Raw genomic sequence first — 16,381 nt, 5'->3', positions numbered from 1 at the left:
TTTAGTATACTGCACTGACATTCCAAACATCATGAACAAGTTAGGAGCATATTACAAGACAGATGACTGGAGGCTCTTCAGTGACTCGACTAATAGAAGTTAAAAAGGCATGTTACTACATAACAACAACATTCTAGAATCATTTTCAATGCAATAGGGTCTGCAGCTGTCAAGAATTTTTTGAAAGATTTCATGATGCCTTCAGCTGCCATTCTCATTATTTCAAGTATGAGTGTATAATTTTTCAACTAATTTATGGATGATTTTTTAGTAGTAAATCATGTTGTGAATGTTGTTGCTCCTATGACTCTATGTTATACTCATAAAATAAATGTGATATGTTTATGCTATTTTTGGAGCATGTTACTTTTGAGCTGTTGTTGCAACAACTGCTTGAAGGTAATGTGCCCCAAAAATAGTGTAAAACATCTTGGGTTTATTTTATGAGGTTAACATGGAGTCATAGGAGCAACAAAATTCACGGCATAATTTACTACTAAACACATCATACATAAAACACTTGAAAATGGCCTAAGGCTGAAATTGTCCAACCATACATGAAATAAAGACAATGGCAGCTGAAGGCATCATGAAATCTTTCAAAAAATTCTAGTGTCAGACTCAGTCAAGCATTCTGTCCATCTCAAATCCTTGATCTGCTACTTGAAAAAGTAAATTACAACAAACATCAATGGATAATCTTCAGTGTTTTCAAAGTTCTCTTTATGTTGTAAGGACAACAATAGTGTTTTACCAGCTGTCCATGTTATTTTTGTGAATGGGACAGCCAAGATAGAAAGAACCATTGTACAACATGAGAATAGCCTCTAAGAAAAACCACTGATTCTAGGATCCAACAATATCATTGGTAAAACATTAACTGATCCTCAGAAAATTCTAGTACCCTTGCATATTAAATTGGGACTAATGAAGTGATTTACATTGGAGAAAAAAATGTTTTAAATATCTCACCAACAAGTTTCCTGTGCTCTCAGAAACAAAAATGAAAGTGGTATATTTTTAGGGCTGTAGACCATGTAGCTAACTAAAGATAAAAGTTTTGAAAAATGTATGACTCCTCAAGAAAAGAAAGCTTGGATTGGTTTCAAAGAAATTGTTCAGAAGTTCTTGGGAAATACGGATTCAAACTAAGTGGAATATATGAACAGCATACTGGAAAAATATAAAGCCTTAGATACAAAATAAGTCTGATGGTACAATTCCTTCACTCACAACTAGATAAGCTTCTAGAAAACCTCATGGCAGTTAGTGAAGAACTGAGTGAGAGATCTCTCCAAGACATTAAAGAAATGGAAAGGAGGTATGCGTTGTAGTAAGTCTTAAGGTATAATGTTTTTTAATTATTTTTTGTGCATTAATTTCTGTCCCATGTATGAAAATAGTGCAATAGAATAAACATTTAATTCCTGTTTAGTTCATTATACTGGTGTTATTACAGCTTACACAAAATGTGGAACTGCAACTTTAAAGCATGATGTAAAATTCTGTATTAAGTGCAATTTTTAAGAATCCTGATGTGATACATGAAAATAGATTTCTGTTACGCTGATCATACATTTTCAAAACACAAAATAAGCTACTGGATTTCAAAATGGTCACAAAAATTTTGTTGTTGTTGCCCACTGAAAGTGATTGTATTTGAGTACCTGTGTGGTTGTGTGTGTGAAGGTGTGTGCTTTTGTCAGAGAAAGAACAAGAGTTAAAAAGCTAGTGCGAATACTGTTTCTGCTGCATGCTTCTATGTGCCACACATCACTCAGCTATAGATGAGTTAGTAAGTTAGTTGATTAGTTAGTTACATGTTCCATATGTCATTTGACCAATTCTTTATAAAATGATGTGGAATGACTCACTTTATATGTAAATGTTAACATTAATGAACACATTATTATTATTATTATTATTATTAGTTTTTAAGTACAAATTCATCAATGGAGAAGGAGACGTTGTCCAGGAAAATTAATTTTAAATTAGATTGACAATTTACACTATCAGGCATTTTATGTTATTGGGAAAATTGTCAAAAAAATTTTTTTGCTGTATGTTGAACTCCTCTCTGAACCACTGACAGTTTTAACAATGGCTAATAAGTCATTTTTCCCTCTAGTGTTGTACGTATGTACATCACTGTTCTTCTCAAGTTGAGATGGATTGTTTATGACAAATTTCATTAGTGAAAATATGTACTGTGGTGGCACAGTTAAAATGCCTAGCTCCTTTAAGAGGTGTCTACATGATTTCTGTGGGTGAACATTACTTAGTATTCTTATTGCTACGTTTTTGGCAATCAATGCTTTCTTTCTAAGTCATTAGATACCCTAGAAAATTATTCTGTGCAGTGTCACTGACTGGCACTATGTAAAAAATGTCAGATGATTGATATGTTTGTTCCCAAGTTAGCAACTATATGAAGAGCAAAGACAGCTGAACTTAATTGTTTGTTAAGCTAAGTAATAAGCATATTCCAGTTGAAGTTTTGATCAATATGTACAGCCAAAAATTTGCAGCATTCTACCCTACTTACTGACTCCTGCTAAGGTTTTATATGAATTGTTCGTACAATACTATCCGTTTTAGAGTACTGAATGTGGTTGTTTTTTCAAAATGTAGGGAGAGTCCATTTTCAGAGAACCACTTAATAATTCTTGGGAAAATACTAACTCTTTTATTGCTTTCTCTATAAAAGGATTTATTATAACACTATTATCGTCAGCAAAAAGTACAAAAATTGCTTGTTGAATGTTAAGTGGAAGGTCATTCACATATATAAGGAATAGGAGTGGACCGAAAACTGAACCCTTTGTGATTTTACTCCAGTCACTAAAATTTTCTAACTTTCCAACATTGTCTGAATTATTCAGTACAACCTTTTGCATTCTGTTTGTCACATATGACTCCAAACAGCTGTGTGTAAAGCCATCAGTTCAATAAAAGAATATCATTATTCATAAATATATCATGATCAATTGTGTACAAGGCCTTGGAGAGATCACAAAAAATAGCAACTGGCAATATGTTATTCTTTAAGGCTTGTATTATTTTATGAGTGAATGTATAAATAGCATACTCAGCAAGTGTGCAGTTACTCTTTAATTTTTCAAATATTTTGGGATAAGATGGCAATAAGAAAATTGGATGATAATTGTTAATAATTGTATTAATTTCAGTGAAGAATGTTGGTGCTACCTCTAGTTGCTTAAAGTTTTGTGGAATGACATTTTTAATATATTCTCTTGCGTCTTCAACTGAACCATTTAATCCTATATTTGCTGCTACATTTAGAAAGTGATTGTCAAAAGCACTTCCAATTTATGAATTATATGTCACAACACTGTCATTTCATTTGGCTGTTATGTATTCTCGTACATTGACTGGCTGTCCTGTCTCCCGTTTGACAATGTCCCATATAATTTGCAACTTATTAATGTGCATTATTTACTTCTGTCACAACATCCATAATTTTGAACATTTTAATGACTTTCCTTAAAATACTACAGTACTTTTTCGTAGTATGCAAGTAATGTAAGATCTTGACTTTCCCTGGCTTTACATTAATTTCCCTCTTCCTGTTCCCCTAGTTATCCACGGCTTACTTGTGTATTAATGGATCTTTTGGATAATTTTTTAAGAAAGCAACATTCAAATGTTGCAAAGATTTACTAGGGAATAAACTGAATTTGACATATCCAAATAAAAAGTGAGGGTCATCTTGTTAGCAATCCACAAATACTTGCAGACACATTAAACAAACATTTTTTAAGTGTAACAGAAAAAATAGGTTTACAAAGCTCCATGAACCAAGCCATCAATCTTCTAAAAGCCAGTGTACCTACATCAGTACAACACATGAAGGTAACAACAGTCACTGTTCAAGAAATTGAAAGAGTCATTAAATCCCTGAAAAGTAAAAACTCTACTGGAATTGACAATATTTCTAACAAATTACTTGTATGGCTGCAGCAGTATTTTAATAAAGTCCTTTGCCACATTGTTGATGCATCACCTAGCAAGAAATAGTTCCTGAGAGGCTTAAGTTTGCAGTTGTAAAACTGCTGTATAAGAAGGGAGATAAGGAGGATGCTGCTAACTATCAGCCAATATCACTACTAACAAGTTTTTCAATTGTTTTAGAGAAACTAATGCATGCCAGCATAGTTAAGCATCTCAGGGAGTAAAATATCCTCAGTGAAGGTCAGTTTGTATTTCAGAAAGGTTTGTCAACGGAAGATGCAATATTTGCATTTGCTGGCAAAGTCTTGGAATCTATCAACAAAAAAACTGAAAGTGGTTGGGATTTTTTGTGGTCTAACAAAAGTGTTTCAGTGACCAGATTCTTTTATAATTAGGCTGCACATCTTGATATAAGTGGTCCATGGCTTGACTCATACCTATCAAACAGGAAACAGAAAATTGTAGTGGATAGTCAAAATGGAATCCCATTATCTTCAGAATGGCATACCATCACATGTGGAGTGCCCCAAGGCTCACTTCTAGGCCCTCTATTTTTTATTATCTTTATAAATGATCTGCCTCTCTGCATGGAATATTGTAGATTCACCATTTTTGCTGATGATACTACACTACTTATTGATAATTCAGTAGATAAACCTGAGGAAATGCCAAATAAGGTTTTAAGTGAAACAGTGAACTGGTTTAACATTCATGGCCTTTCTTTATATTACATTAAAACAAACTACATTCAGTTCCACACAACATTCAAATACACTCCTGGAAACTGAAATAAGAACACCGTGAATTCATTGTCCCAGGAAGGGGAAACTTTATTGACACATTCCTGGGGTCAGATACATCACATGATCACACTGACAGAACCACAGGCACATAGACACAGGCAACAGAGCATGCACAATGTCGGCACTAGTACAGTGTATATCCACCTTTCGCAGCAATGCAGGCTGCTATTCTCCCATGGAGACGATCGTAGAGATGCTGGATGTAGTCCTGTGGAACGACTTGCCATGCCATTTCCACCTGGCGCCTCAGTTGGACCAGCGTTCGTGCTAGACGTGCAGACCGCGTGAGACGACGCTTCATCCAGTCCCAAACATGCTCAATGGGGGACAGATCCGGAGATCTTGCTGGCCAGGGTAGTTGACTTACACCTTCTAGAGCACGTTGGGTGGCACGGGATACATGCGGACGTGCATTGTCCTGTTGGAACAGCAAGTTCCCTTGCCGGTCTAGGAATGGTAGAACGATGGCTTCGATGACGGTTTGGATGTACCGTGCACTATTCAGTGTCCCCTCGACGATCACAAGTGGTGTACGGCCAGTGTAGGATATCGCTCCCCACACCATGATGCCGGGTGTTGGCCCTGTGTGCCTCGGTCGTATGCAGTCCTGATTGTGGCGCTCACCTGCACGGCGCCAAACACGCATACGACCATCATTGGCACCAAGGCAGAAGCGACTCTCATCGCTGAAGACGACACGTCTCCATTCGTCCCTCCATTCACGCCTGTCGCAACACCACTGGAGGCGGGCTGCACGATGTTGGGGCGTGAGCGGAAGACGGCCTAATGGTGTGCGGGACCGTAGCCCAGCTTCATGGAGACGGTTGCGAATGGTCCTTGCCGATACCCCAGGAGCAACAGTGTCCCTAATTTGCTGGGAAGTGGCGGTGCAGTCGCCTACGGCACTGCGTAGGATCCTACGGTCTTGGCGTGCATCCGTGTGTTGCTGCGGTCCGGTCCCAGGTAGACGGGCACGTGCACCTTCTGCCGACCACTGGCGACAACATCGATGTACTGTGGAGACCTCACGCCCCACGTGTTGAGCAATTCGGCGGTACGTCCACCCGGCCTCCCGCATGCCCACTATACGCCCTCGCTCAAAGTCCGTCAACTGCACATACGGTTCACGTCCACGCTGTCGCGGCATGCTACCAGTGTTAAAGACTGCGATGGAGCTCCGTATGCCACGGCAAACTGGCTGACACTGACGGCGGCGGTGCACAAATGCTGCGCAGCTAGCGCCATTCGACGGCCAACACCGCGGTTCCTGGTGTGTCCGCTGTGCCGTGCGTGTGATCATTGCTTGTACAGCCCTCTCGCAGTGTCCGGAGCAAGTATGGTGCGTCTGACACACCGGTGTCAATGTGTTCTTTTTTCCATTTCCAGGAGTGTATGAAGAAACAGTAGTAAAAATAGGTGAGCAGGTGATAACCAGGGTGGATACCTCAAAATACCTAGGCTTGCTGGTTGACAGCAAATTGAACTGGTCAAACCACATCCTGGACCTATACAAAAGACTGACTTACACATTACACATTGTTCCTTCTTATAGAAGTATGGAAACCATAAAGTCAGCCTATTACTGTTATTTTCATGCCATTTTGGCATATGGAATTATATTTTGGGGAAATCACTGGCTAAAGGGTACTGTGTGCACAAAAAAGAGCCATAAGGACCAATGTGCGGAGTCCATCCTAGAGCCACATGCAGGAATCTTTTTAAGAAACTTGAAATTCTTACCTCCACTGTGCAATATATATTCTCTTTGATGTGCTTCATAATGAAAGAAAAATCTATTTTTAAACTGAATAGTGAGTATATTTAAAAAGAAAGATGATGAGACTTACCAAACAAAAGCGCTGGCAGGTCGATAGACACACAAACAAACACAAACATACACACAAAATTCTAGCTTTCGCAACCAACGGTTGCCTCATCAGGAAAGAGGGAAGGAGAAGGAAAGACAAAAGGATATGGGTTTTAAGGGAGAGGGTAAGGAGTCATTCCAATCCCAGGAGCGGAAAGTCTTTCCGCTCCCGGGATTGGAATGACTCCTTACCCTCTCCCTTAAAACCCATATCCTTTTGTCTTTCCTTCTCCTTCCCTCTTTCCTGATGAGGCAACCGTTGGTTGCGAAAGCTAGAATTTTGTGTGTATGTTTGTGTTTGTTTGTGTGTCTATCGACCTGCCAGCGCTTTTGTTTGGTAAGTCTCATCATCTTTCTTTTTAAATATATTTTTCCCACGTGGAATGTTTCCCTCTATTATATTCATATCATTGAATAGTAAGTATGATAGACATGAGATGAGAAGAATACATGATATCCACTATGATCAGGCAAATCTAAGTATGAACAGCAAGGAGTCCATTTCACAGGCTGTAAGATTTTTAATGCCCTTCCTTCAAGAATTGTTTTGTAGAAGAAGAGCTCATGTTTAAAAAAAAAAGTTTAAGGCAGTTATATGACAGAAGAGTTCCTGAACTACAGTGTTTAGCATTTCTTGTGTTGTTAACTGCAAATGTATGCCCAAATCTGCATTTGTAATCCTGACTATTCTTTATTGTAAACACATATTTTGCAATATTTATTTTCTGTAACACTTATTATTTTCTAATATTTATTTGTATCTCAAAACTGATTTTCTGTATTAGAACCTAAGTTACTGTTTACTGTAATTTGAAATCATTTTGTTTTGTTTTTATATGCTACCATAGATTCCTGACACATTCCATATCCTGTGATACTGTCACAACATGGATCACCAGAACGATAAATAAATAAATCTATATGTAACTCATCTCATACCACCCCTTTCAGCTTACTCTTAACACACTGTATCCTGTTCTCATTAATAATCCTCGCTGCTTCTGTTCTGTTCTGTGCTAAACACTGTAGTTCAGGAACTGCTCCAGGTTTTAAGGTACAAAATTGTTTATTTCCAATATTTGTGCATCATGACCAGGCAGTCCACTGGCTACTGGGTACACATTAATTGCTTCAGCCTGAGCACTGTCTATAAAAATGTTATCAATCAGTGTCCTACTGTTTTGCAGTGCATGAGTAGATGGAAACGTCTAAATTATAACTCTAGTTTGGAAAATCCAGGATGGAATGTAACAATACTGGAGATGGAAAGTTGCTACTCACCATATAGCGGAGATGCTGAGTCCCGAATCTTTTTGTTGTGCCCATCGCGACTCAGCATATCCGGTATATGGTGAGTAGCAACTCTCTTTCTCTGGTATTATAGCTCTAGTTTGTTTTTTCTGTCTGTGTCCTAAGAAATCTACACGGAAATCTCCACAAACTACTAACTGTTTCTTCTTGTCTGACAGGTAGCTCAATATTGCATGTAAGTTTCTCATAAACAGCTGAAAGTTTCCTAGAGGGGATATGTGGACTGTTACAATTATCAAAGAAGTATTCTGAAGTAACAATTCACAAGTACATGCTTATAGATTCTGACACTCAATCTGTTTATTTCAATATTTGTGACTTTGTGTCCAACTTTTACATATGTCAAAAGCCCTCCTTTTTTCAAGTTAATCTTCATAAAAATGATGCAAGTATATAATCCTTGATATTTAACTTCTCCATCCCTGTCATTAAATGGTGTTGAGAGAGGCAAAGAACATCTATCTCTTCAGAATTTTCAGCATCTCCATGGCAAACAATAAGCTCATCTATCTCATTTTCCAACTCTTGAATGTTCCGATGTAACAAATTAATTTTATTTTTCTGGAGACTGTTACAAATATTATGGTCTTGCACTGCTTTAATTTCTTTCAGTACTCTCTGTCTGTAACTTGACTCTAGCCTAAAAAAATCTGCCCCTTTGATTACAGTAACCACAGGGATTTTGTCTTGTGTGCTTGTGGACCCCCTTACACTTTCTGCAAGGTGCTCAGCTAATGCTGGTGGAGACCATGATCAGTGTATGGTGTGACTGGTTGCCCTTCCTTCATTTTATGTGCAAACTAGCTTACTGTCCATTGCTTTGCTTGTGAAGATTGTGTGGCTTGTGGAGATTTTTTTTGTTTAATCAAATTTTTATGTTGTTCGCAAATTACAACACCTTCTAAACTTTTTACACTAATTAAGCCCATATAATCATGGTCTTTTCCAAATGTACTCCCAACCACAAATTGATTCTCTAGCTGGAGTCCAAGGTTTTTGTTAATCATACCTTTTGTGTTCTTGTAGAGATATTTCCATAGCAACTTTCATCCCCTAACAAACATTTCTTTATATCTAGCCGAGAAGTGAAATACCAGTTTTCATACATTTAGCTTTAAAACTTTTCTAATGTAACAAAATACTTTCTTAAAAATTTTCGTCCCCTGTTGCACTTCATTAGAAACACTGAAAGACATATATTTTTTTTTTTAATTTCTAAACCAAGAAATCAGACAACACTTTTCATAGATGTAGCCTTAAAAATCCTTTAGTAGTTCTTTAGTGATTATTTATTTTTGAAAAAAAAACTTTCACCTACTATTTTACCCCCTTAGTGTTTGAATTTCCAAAAATGCTGAAACATATATTTTTTTTATTTTCTGAGTGAGAAAACAAATACTAGTTTTCTTAGTTCTAGCTCCAAAATTCCTGTAATAGTGACATACTTTCAAAAAGCCTTTCATACTGAATTTCATCCCCTTAGCAACGGAATTTCAGATGATCTCTTCTTAAACAATGCCTACAGTATAAGATCCACATCCTCTTCATCTTCAAGTTCTTAGCAAATTTGGTCTGGGTGGTGATGGCTCAGTGAATCAGTCCGACCCTACTTCACCTCCTTAGATGCTGAATTTTGAAAAAGTGAAAAATGTATTTTTTCATCTCTAACCAAGAAGCCAAACACCAATTTTCAAAGATTTAGCTTTAAAAATGCTTAGGTGTGGAATTTCCATAAACAGTGACGTGTATGTATTATTTCTAACAGAGAAACCAAATACAAATTTTCATAGATTTAGCTTCAGAAATGCTTGCACAATGAAATATTTCCATAAAAACTTTCATCCATCATTTCACCCCCATAGTGGTTGAATTTCCAAAGACACTGAAACACATATTTTTATATTAATATAGAGCATGAACAGCTAGGGTCCCAACACACTTCCCTGGGACACATCCGAAGTTGTTTCTACATCCGATGACAGTGCACCAAACCAAGATAACATGCAGCATCCTCCCTGCCAAAAAAATCCTAAATCTAGTCGCAATTTTCACTTGATACCCCATATGATCATACTTTTTGACAATAAGTGTAGGTGTGGTGCTGAGTCAAGAGGTCAAGAAATACTGCATATATCCAACTTCCTTGGTCCAAAACTTTCAGTATGTCATATTAGAAAAGTTTGAGTTGTGTTTCACATGATCAAAACAGTTTTTTGTTTGTTGGATCTTTGATAGATTATTGTTAGAAGAGGGATTAACCCAGCCACAAATTGAATATAGAATTTGATATGAAATCCATCTCAGGCCCTGGAACTTTGTTCAGTTTTAACGGTTTCACCTGTTTCTCAACATCACTGACACTAATACTTTTTTCACTCATCTTTTCAGTGGTACAAATATTAAATTGGGTCAATTCTCCTGCATTTCTCTTTGTAAAGAAACAGTTGAAAACGGAGTTAAGTATTTTAGTTTTTGCTTTGCTACCCTTAATTTCAGTTTCTGTCTCATTTGCTAGGGACTAGACACTAACTTTGGTGCAGTAACAGCCTTTACTTTCAACCAGAATTTCTTTAGGTTTTGTGAAAGTTCATTTGACAATATTCTGCTATGGTAGTCACTAAAGGCTTCACGCTTTGCTCTCATAACAGCCAGACTCATTTCATTCAGTGTCTCACTATCTATAGCCCTAAGCTTTGTTTTACACCTATTATGCAGTAGTCTCTGTTTCTTTAGAAATTCCTTTTCAGTGATTGTATTCCATGGATGGCTCCTCCTATTATCAACTGTCCTACTGGGTACATATCTATCCAGTTGCATGGTCAATTATTCTTTTAAACTTGAGCCATAGTTCCTCTAATGCTCCTGCCCTGTGCTGAAAATTTCAAGTTCCTCAATGTGGTATGACACTGCCACTTTTTTATCTCCTTTACTGAACATATATATCTTTCTGCTTGTTTTAGTTTCCTTTGTACTTTGGTAATCATTCTTGCCACAACCACAACACGGTCACTGATATCAGTTTCGATGTAGACATCTTCAAAGAGGTGAGGTCTATTTGTTGCCATTAAATCCAATATATTCCCATCATGAATGTAGTTTCAAACTATCTGTCCTATGTAGTTTTCAGAGAAGGCATTTATTAATGTTTCATTACTAAAAAACTGTAATTTTCCCAATTGATTGTTGAATGATTAAAGTCTTCACTGATGATTACAGTACGATCGGGGAACTTGCAAGTCAACTAAGTTTTCTCTAAAGTTTGCAGTTACATCAGGAGATGAGTCTGGTGGGCGACAGAAGGATCCAGTTATCATTTTATGCCCACCCTTGATATTGAGTCTTGCCCAAACAATCTCACATTCAGCTTCAATTTCTATCTCAGTGGATTTGAGTTTCTTATCCACTGTGAAAAATTCACCACCTTCATTTCCTATTCACTTATCCTTTCGATATACACTTAAATTTTTCCCAAAAAAGTCACTGTTATCAATTTCAGATTCCAGTCAGCTCTCTGTACTTAATATTATGTGCGTTTCATTGATTTTCAGGGGCACTTCAAACTCTGGCACTTTGTTGTGAGTGCTTCAGCAGTTTACCATTAGGATTTTAATACCCTCACCTGTGGGAAGCATTTCTTTCAGATCTTACACTGATACTTCAGGGTTTCCTACAGCTAACGTTATCTGGATTGAATGGAGAGTCACCCAATCCAAAAGACCATTGTGTGCACCACACACATTCAGGTACATGATAGGAGCCTCTGATGTGTAGTGTGCACCTGACCCATTTAGGGGGGCCCTACAGATCACAACCCTATGGCGCAAGTCCAGGGAGTCACAGCCTAGCCTGTCACAAAACCTTCAAAGTCTCTGGTTCGGCCCTTCATTCAACTCAGAACCAAAGGGCAAATGAGCAGTTTTGGGGACAATGTCGCAAATTGTAAGCTTCACTGAAACACTATATGCAGGTCTGGTCTTCTCAACCTTGTCTGCCAGTCACTGGAATGATCCAAGTATGACCTCAGAGCCCAGACAACAGGTGTCATTTGTTCCAACATGCTCCACAGTCTGCAGTATCCACAGGAATGGATAGTACTTGAGGTACTCTTATTACCAGTATCACAGTGTTTTCTATACACACTGCAATCCAGGAATTCTCTGTTTCTCCTCTTAACTAGCACATTGAGGAAAGGTAGTTGTCCATGATTTTCAAGTTCCATCATGTATTTTATGTTAGCATAGATAGTTTAAATGTTCCAAAACTCTTCAGATATTTTGGCCATATGACCAAACTACAAAATGTCATCAAAATATTCATAGCAACATATTAGCTTGAACTAAATGGATTCTAGTATATTTGCTTCTAGTTCCAGGTATAGATATGTTATGACAGGCAATCGCCACGCTATTAGTTTGTTCATAACATTTTCGATCAATTAGGAAACAAGTTGGTCTAGGAACATGCCGTAGTAATTCAGTGAAAATAACTGTCTTATTTTCTGCAATTCCTTCTGAGGTTTCATAAAATAAGGTTCTCATAAAGAGAAAAACCATGTTGAAACTGATCATAATATCCAAATCCCAGAGTCATAATTGACTAGGATGGTATGCAAATTGAGCAGAGTTGCAAGAATTGCAAATGTTGTGTTTCCACTTTCCCACATTTCAGGTATTTTGTCAGCTGATAGACTCCTATGGAATCATGGCATCCAATCAATGTATTTGGCTCCCATCAACAAAAATGAAAAGTCTTCTTTGTGATGTTAAAGATGATCTATACTGACAAAATTTGAGTGTGTGCCACTTTCCAAGCAAATGTGATATGTCTGTTAGAACAGTCAAGGAGAGGCACAACGAACAACTGTGAAACATTGAACAAAAACATCTTGCACAGCATTTGATGCTGAGCTATGCCTCAAATATAATCATGAAATGAAATACAGTGAGAACACTAACATGGTGTAAATGCCAAGTCTGTGGGACATTGTAATGAAAAAGTCTACTGAAATAAAGATGTTGGAAGACTTTATAAACTGGAATTGAGGTTTCAACTTAAGTAAGGCTTGGAATTTAACATTATGTTAGATCTCGCTGCCCGTGGAAAACACAGAGAGACTGTTTCACATATTAATGGTGTGGGCTCAAAAAACACATGGGCTTCAGAAAGTATATCTTTCACATTGTGGTTGAGGCTCAGGCAATAAGTAGACATAATAACACAGCTCACAGCACCTGAGGAATATCACTGGATGGTCAATGAAATATCAGGCAGAAAAATGAAATATCATGCAGAAAAATGAAATCAGTCACTCAGCTGTACACTCAAAGGCACAACATTAAGAATGCCAGCATTTGTGCTGTAACTCTATAGTGTGATGGCAGGTCTAAATTGTTCTGCAATTGTACATCAGTTTGTGAACTTGCCGTGTGAAGTCTTCTGCTACTTGGAGTAGGCTTACTCACACATGCTGCTAACTCCTTGTTGGTGCTGGATCCAGGTGCTGGTGATGCAGATTCCCTGGAGCTAACCATAAAAAATCGTTGCTTCTCTTTGGTAGCTTTCTTGCCCTAGAGGAAACCCGTACTGCAGTTTGTTTCATGCTACACATGGTCTGGCTGCTTGCTTTTTGCACCACCTCAGCAGAGAATAAAGATGTATCACAGTTAACATTTTCAGGTTGTGTGTTGGCTTTTGCAGACATTCTCCTTTGTTGGGAGTTCTGTAATGAACCAGGGGGCTGGGTAGTAGTGCTACTGCATTCCATCAACTGAGTACTTTGCCTCAGATCTGATTTAAACCCATTTTTTGAACTGGGAACTGTTTTCATTACCTCTGTGCTATTCCATGTGCATTTAACTGAAACAGCAAGGCTTCTGCACAAATTAAGTTTTCCTCTTGCATTGAGTTGTAACCCATGTTTTGTGTAATCATACCTCTGTAAAAGATAGTTGATATCCACTACTCGGACTTTGTCACTCATAACATCCATTAGAATGCTATTGACATTAAATACAGATTTGTTCAAGTATTACTTGTCACATCGGTATGGTATTGTACATAGTATCAACTGTGTATGGTTCATCACGAGATTAGCTTCTGAGCAGCTGCACTGAAGTTTCTTCTTTGTTGGTTAATGTCATTAGCGCCATTCATTGTGAAGTCACCAGTGAGTTCAGTTGCTTCCTTCACAACATCTTCAAAATGTGCATTTGGTTTAACTATCGCTGATGCTTTGTAGTCCGAGGTTAACATCTCATTAATGACTGATGCACAGCCATGTCCGTGGCTATCAGTCAGCATAAGTATTTTATTACTACACTTCGACTTTGTTTGCCATAGTTTTGTTATTCTTGGGAGTTCTACTAGTTTCATCCGCAACATTTTCAGTCGTGCTTGTGAAGTGGCCAACTGTTTTCTCTATGATATCAGCTGTGCCTTTAGCAGCATCGTTTACGTTTTTCATTGGCGTACAGCTATTTTTTTCCTTGGCCAGTTTGAAATTATGCGAGCAGTGTTTGGTAGCACCTTACAAATTACACTTCTTTATTGTTTCACGTTCATTAAGTCCATTTTTCTCCGATAATACATCATATTTATGATTCAAAACTTCTATCTCGTCCATGGAGATGACAATGTTTTTGCTGTCGACATTTTCTAGTTTTAGAGCACTGTTTTGCAGCACTGACAACAGTGCCAGATTTTTCGCTTTGAATTCACCTTTGCACACGTCAGATGATAAACGGTCTTGCATTTAATGCACTGAATGCCTTTAGTTGCAGGCTTATGCATTCTCAATAATACAATATTAGTAGCGACTACATAACGCACATAATGGCTAAAAAAAAAAAAAAAGATAGACTTTGTACTGCGAACATCTCTTTAACATAATCAGGAAATTAATTTGTCCTCTTAGGCCCAATATTGCTAGAATTTATTACAGCATTCAGAGCTTTGTATCCCTATCTTGTTTTTTCTGTGAAGGGACAGCTCTTGGTTTCTGTGGGCAAACCTAAGAGCCCATTTTACAAATCCCACACATAATCCTCAGGGAGGACATGTACTGAGCATATCCTTCCATCAGAAATATTTATTTTACTCATCTGTTTGCAATAAGACATCCACATGTGATTAACAATAAAGTATTTTGGGACCAGATGATACATGACATCCAGAGTTTTATAGACAATGTTGTTGCAACAGCACAAATATGCCTGACCTCATTCATTTCATCAGCAATTCAATATTAACTTGGAAAGTAGCAGTCACAACATAAACCACAGCACTACTGCACACAAAACCAATACTACTTGGAGACAGCAGTAACAGACAACATATGGTCAGCTGCAACACCTCAACAGTGACCTCACTGTTAGTAACCTTGGCTTACCAAGTTTCACGTGAGAAGCCTGAATAAAGCCCCCCAGGATGGTAGTAACTGGTAATGTCAACCAGGATGAGGAATGCAGTTGCAGACTCCACCATGAAGAACAAGAAATGTGTATGACACTTCCACATAGAATATTTTCACAGTTGTTAATGACAAACTATTTGGGAAATATAACTGCCTTCTCAGAAACCAGTGACTTCTGAAGTAATGGTTAAGAAGATAAAAAGAAGGGAAGCATAGATAGAACAGCAATGAAATGCAAAAAGAGCAGAAAGAATAATGAATGACAAGGAGAAACAAATGAAAATAAAAATTAGAAAGAGGGAAGATAAACAAGAAACATAAGTGAATATTTTAAAGAAATTTGGAAAAGTTTCATTTTGGAAATTATTAATGAGAAAAAGAATCTGGTTCTTTATGGAGGAAAGAGAAAGAAAAAAATGCTAGTCATATATTGATGAAAAAGAGGGAGAGTGTGAATGTGGCCAGTAAGAAATGGTAGAGAACTTGGCTTCCTAAACAATTGACGTAAATGACAGAAAACATGACCTTTTTAGGAGAATACCTCACAGAGAAACTTTAAAATGTATCTGCAGTAGCAATATGAGTGAAACAGAGCTCCACAGATTAAGTATATAAAGGCCACTAAATCACCTGTACTTCTTGTAAAACTGTCTTCCTTACAACCCCATTATTATTCTGGACTAATGGAGAGCTTTTATCTTGATCATTTCTGTCCCTTCCCCTAATACATTTTTCTCATTTCAAAAAATTCATGCCTCAATTCATTTCTGTTTTTCTACTACTGTTTATGAAGCCACTGTAAGAGAATAGTAGGAACTTATTAGTTGACAGGTGGGCAGTATCTTCCTACCAGTTTAGAAAAATATGGTTCAACTAGGTATGTAACTGTCTCTTCTCATAAAAAATTCAGAAATTTTGACTTCTTTTCTTTGTTAGTTTTGATAGTTAAATGGTTTATTTTCTTCTGGTCTATGACATTTTGACCAAAATCAGCCACATATTATTAACTACATTCAT

The 16,381-nt window shown here is 37.5% G+C and overlaps 1 protein-coding gene across 1 annotated transcript in view; it reads left to right on the top strand.

Annotated features, from left to right (window-relative positions):
• The window catches only part of LOC126188195 (adenylate cyclase type 2-like), a 258,257-nt gene that overhangs the window by 211,649 nt on the left and 30,227 nt on the right, over positions 1 to 16,381 (top strand). The gene's annotated exons all lie outside the window — the stretch shown is intronic.

Source organism: Schistocerca cancellata, chromosome 5 (assembly GCF_023864275.1).
Source record: "Schistocerca cancellata isolate TAMUIC-IGC-003103 chromosome 5, iqSchCanc2.1, whole genome shotgun sequence".
Lineage (NCBI taxonomy): Eukaryota > Metazoa > Arthropoda > Insecta > Orthoptera > Acrididae > Schistocerca > Schistocerca cancellata.
The sequence above is the reverse complement of the archived record's forward strand: the minus strand, read 5'-3'. Positions and strand labels throughout refer to the sequence as shown.